Genomic DNA, 5,894 nt, shown 5'->3' with positions numbered 1-5,894 from the left:
CTTAATGTATTCGGCTGAATGGACGTCAGTCATTGGTTGAAATTACAGAAATACGACAACTTTAACATGAAATAACTTGCAATATAATAATTTTTCTTAAGAAGACTAAGAGAAAAAGATGTTTTATATGACACATTCCACCAGTGTCCCAAGTTTCAAAGTGTTTCGTTAAGAAAATACTGGTGCCCCCGTTTTGAACTAGATCCAGCGAAAATACTAAACATGAACCCGACTGCTCTCAAAAATTAAGTAAAAAAAAAAAACGGGTAAATAATCCAGAATCCTTGTCCAGTATTGAATTGATCCCAAAATCTAATAAATTCGTGCCAGTGACAAGGCCAAACATCCCTGAAAGTTTCATTTGAATCCATCCAGCGGTTCTTGAGATATCGTGTCCACAGACAAACAAATAAACAAACACGACTGAAAACAATACCTCCACCTTTGCTAAGGTGGAGGTAATAAATAAGCATCACATTTGACAAAATAGCTTGAATACTAAAAGGTTAAGATGGGGTTTTGAACATAAATTAACATGAAATCTTGTTGGAAGGTTTTGGTTTAGATCACTTTAACCCTTTTGTTACCATATTGAAATAACCAGCCTTAGAGTCAACCTAGCAAAAACCGGTGTCTTAATAAGTATGAAGGCAGACAAACCACAAATCCCTTCAGGTAGATAGCCTAGCTTGATCTGGAGAAAAGGTATAGGTAGAAACTCCTTAAGATGTATCCAGTGTAAGCTATGGACACATAAAAGGTGCAGCAATATCAAAGGAAGGTTAACCTGGAAGATAGTTTTCGTGTGTGGCAGATGCACAGGGGTAATAAACACTGAAAATGTGCAGAGAACAACTTCTGCCACATTCCAGGGGAAAAACTACAAGTAGTTGATAGCCATATGAATTATTTTTCCATTTGAAATAGATTGGGTTCATTTTTAGTATTTTTGTTTGTGAGAGCAGTCGAGTTTATTTCAGATATTCTCATTTTAAAAACCATCTCTGGCTAATCGTTGAGAGGATGTTGGTGTTGCCTTGGCAGAGACTTGCACTCTCCGAGTGCTCCTATTATTATTATTATTATTATTTTTGTTACCTTTGCACAGCTTCTAACGCTGGAGATGTACTACAGTGCCAGCTGTTCACTACCAGTGAACTAAGGTAACATCCATTAGTTTTTTGAGCACTTTCCAGAGTATTCGAGTGGTTCCAAGCAGTGCTGTTTCCTGCAAGTGCTCCATCCTTATTGCAGCCCCTATTTGTTCCATGTACTTCTCGAGATTTTTACTCACTGTTCCCAGGACTCCGACAATTATTGGTACCACTACCACCTTTTTCATGATGAAGATGATGAGGAGGAGGAGGAGGAACTTTGGCAGTTTCCATCATTGGTTGGCTCAGGGTTATATGAGAAGACACTTGCACAAAATACAGCATGTCAGGATTGAACCTGAAACCACATGGTCATGAAGCCAACATCTTAACCAATCAGCCATGCCTGTATCTTACCAACAAATTTTAAACAAACAAATTATATTATTAAATGAAAGAAAACAGGCATCGGGGGGGGGGGGCAATGTATACCCTGCACGCAGACAATTTTTTTCACTAATTAGGGCGTGGCTTACAATGCTTTGCTTAACCATGCTTTTTAATTGAACTGAATTAATTTTTAAAAAATTGTTTTTTAAAAATTACCATTATAGGTATTTATACTCTGATGAAATCAAGAAACGAACTCGTAAACGAAGCCCTCGAATCAATCACTGTACACACACACACACACACAGTTGCATATCTATGTCTGTATTTATGTATGTATGTATGTATGTATGTATGTATGTATGTATAGACCCACATGTGTCTATGTGCATAGGTACACCATGATCTATACACATGCAGACGAGGGTTGATTCTTATGAAAAATAAAGTGAACAAAATGAAATACTTAGAGAAAATATTGCATAGAATTTAAGAAGTGTTTCACCATTATAGGCGTTTATACTCCAGTGAAATTAAGAAATCAGCTTGTAAATAAACGAAATCCTCACATCCATCACTGCACACACACACACACACACACATTTGCATATCTATGTCTGTATTTATGTATGTTTGAAGATAATCAAACCAAATGTTCACCATTTTGAGCCACTCACCCAATGAGTATTTCTGCCAAATTTGGTAAAAATCCATTCAGCAGTTTTCCAGTAATTTCGCAAACACACAAACAAACAAAGACTTGTGATTACAATACCCTTGCTTTCGCTTACACGCACAGGGTAATGACATTTAATAAAATTTAAAATAATATAAAATGATATAACAATAATCTTTTAGCTCTATTTTTAAAATATCTTAATCATTATGGAAACCAGCTTTACAACAAAATCAAATTGATTTTCGTTTGAGCCAAACACAGATGTTTTATCCAAGACATACAACGATTCCTCAAAGACATGCAACGATTATAACTTATTACTGAACTGATGTTTGGTAAAAATTCAGTGGGGATCATGCTTTGGTTAATTGAGTCATGACAGAACACTGCTTGGAATTTCGGGTAAGAAGCTTGCTTCCTAATCATGTGGTCTTGGATTCAGTCCCACTGCAGGGCACCTTGGGGGCAAGAGCTAGAGTAGAACTCTAGCTCTCGACCAACCAAAGTCTTGAGAGCAGATTTGATAACTAGAAAGTGAAAGAAACCTGCTGTGTGTGTGTATGTGTGTATGTATGTGTGTCTGTTTGTGTGTAGTCTTGCCTAGACATCGCGATTGCTGTAAACGAGCATCACCGTCATGCAAGCAATGTTGTTCTTTTCCTGTCTTCCATGGAAAACTTGTTTGGCAATGGGAAATATGTTGTCTGGAAACAGGTGAGGGTTGGCAACAGGAAAAGCATCCAATCACAGAAAATCTGCCTCAGTAAATTCCAAGCATGGAAAAGTGAATGTGGTAATGAAATATGATGATCCAACTCATATTTATTTCTTTATTGCCCACAGAAGGCTAAACATAGAGGGGACAAACAAGAACAGACAAGGGGATTAAGTCGATTAGTTCAACCCCAGTATGCAACTGGTACTTAATTTTATCGACCCTGAAAGGATAAAAGGCAAAGTCGACCTCAGCGGAATTTGAACTCAGAACGACAGATGAAATACTGCTAAGCATTTCGTCCAGCATATGCCCCCATGCTGCTGCTGCTGCTACTGCTACTACTACTACTACTACTACTACTACACAATGTTGAGACAAGGAGACACAAACAGACACAAACACACACGCACATAAGGCTATCCTCATCATGACCATCCACTTTTTCATGTTTGTATGGCGTTAGATTCCTTGAGGTAGATTTTCTACACATGGATGCCCTTCCTGTTACCAACCCTCAACTGTTTCCAAATAAGATAATATTTCCCCATGGCCAGACATGAATTTGTTTTCACAGAATACTGGAAACAAATGGTGACACCCATTTACATCTAAGCCCACAATATCAAGACCAGGAGACATGCACACACACACACACACACACTTTGGGCTTCTTTCAGTTTCCAAGAAATCCGCTTGCAAAGCTTTGGATAAGATACTTGACTAAAGTCTACACAGTGGGACTGAACTTAAAGCCATGTACATGGAAAGCAAATTTCTTAACTATACAACCATGTTTACATCTACTATACACACACACACACACACACACAAATGCACCACGCACACATACACATGTACATAGACAGATACATATGAACACATACATATAAACATATATATACACACATGCATATGCACACTTGTGTGTGATGTGTGGGTGTGTGTGTGTGTGTGTGTCTGTGTGTTGTGCGTATGTATGTGTGTATGAATGTGTATGAGTGTATGTATGTGTATGTGAATGTATGTATGTGTGTGTGAGTGAATGTATGTGTATGTGAATGTATGTGTGTATGAATGTATGTATGTGTGTTTATGATATATGTATGTGTGTATGAATGTATGTATATGTGTGTGAGTGAATGTATGTGTATGTGAATGTATGTGTATACGAATGTATGTTTGTGTGTACGAATGTATGTATGTGTGTGTATGAATGTATGTTAGCTCTCCATATATTTTGTTTATGTTTGCCTGACTTAACACATATAACACTTGTCCAGCCACTGGACTGTGTCTATACTGGACATAACATTGAGATCACTGGTGCGAATCAAGAATTTCAAGGCTGGCCGACTTTCTGGAAACTCTAACATTGGCTGAACAAGATGACATTACTTTCGAGTGAGTTCTGTTACATTCACCACAGACACCACTCACTCAATTTTCTGTCGAAGATCTTGTTGGTGTTGTTGTTGTTGCAGTTAATGCATTTTATATTTTGTTGGTGTAAAACTAAATTATTCAAATATTGAATAGGTACTGGTGCTATGTAAAAAGCACTGACATTGGTGTCATGAAGAAAGCACCAGCGCTGGTGCCATATAAAGGGCACTGGTGTTCAGGACCGGATTAAGCTCCATCAAGGCCCTAAGCATTTAAATGATTTTGGTTCCCCCATAAAAGGTTATGTAATTCAAAATATAAACAATAACAAACCATAAAATAAATTTTCATTTTTCAAAACAAAACTAACAGTAAGAGGGAAAATAATGTTTATTTTTGTTTAATTCCACTTTATTTATATTTGAAAAGTTTCCTCCTACTTTTTTTAATCGCAAAGTCTTTGATCAGATCCTCAAAATTAATCTTAGGTAACACATCTTCATCTATACTTAGCAGAGACAAAGGCATCACAAATATTATTTTAGCAAGTTTAAAGTGATTTCTTTTGTGCAGTAAACCATTTACTATTTTTGTGGTGCCCCCCCTCTTCCCTTGATGCCCTAAGCATGTGCTTATTATGCTAAATGGTTAATCCAGCGCTGCTGGTGATGGTGTCACATATAAAGCACCCATGCTGGCGCCACTTAAAAAGCACTGGTGATAGTGTCGTGTAAAAAAAAAAGCCACATAAAAGACACCCTTGCTGGTGCCACATATAAAGCACTAATGTTGATGGCAAGTAAAAAGCATCCAAGGCACTCTGTAAAGTGGTTGGCATTAGGAAGGGCATCCGGCAGTAGAAACTGTGCCAAAACAGAGAATGGAACCAGGAACAGCGTCTCACTTTGCCAGCTCCTGTCAAAATGTCCAACCCATACCAGCATGGAAAATGGATGTTAAATGATGATGATGATGAGTCAGCAATTTTAAGAATTCAGGAGTTGTATGGTGTGGTGGTGTTATGTGCTGATAATTTGACAATAATTTATAGATTTTAAAAAGAATATGAAAACAAAAAATTAAAATGGAGAATTTATAATAAAAAAATAGTCTATATGTTGGTTGGTTTCTCCAGTTATGCTTTATATCACATGTAGAGAAGATAAATGGGAGATACAAAGAGAGTTAACATAAGAGGTATAGGATGAAAGCTCATACTAGGCTTGGTGGCAGGCATTAAGTGAAAGAATGCTACACAAACACAGTGAGAAAGAATTTAAGAGGAAGAGGAGGAGGAGGAGGCATAAATGGGAGGGCAGTTATGCAAGGAGTTACACAAATGAGTAATTTGGTTTTAAGGTAATGGATAGTTTCCTTTTGGCGATTAGTTTTCATTTCACCATTTTGTTCCTGCCCGAAGAAATTTGATAAAAGTAAAAATGTATTTATGTATGCCATATTTCCTGATATTACCACCCATGGTGGCAAAAATATACTTCCAAATTTACCATCCATATGAGAGAGAGGTAACACCAGTTAATATAACAATAGGCATTAACTACATTGTATGATGATTACAAAAATAAATATATTATAAACACACATTACATTACATGTATGTTTATGAGTG

The sequence above is a fragment of the Octopus bimaculoides genome, chromosome 3 (assembly GCF_001194135.2).
Source record: "Octopus bimaculoides isolate UCB-OBI-ISO-001 chromosome 3, ASM119413v2, whole genome shotgun sequence".
Classification (NCBI taxonomy): Eukaryota; Metazoa; Mollusca; class Cephalopoda; order Octopoda; family Octopodidae; genus Octopus; species Octopus bimaculoides.
The sequence above is the reverse complement of the archived record's forward strand: the minus strand, read 5'-3'. Positions refer to the sequence as shown.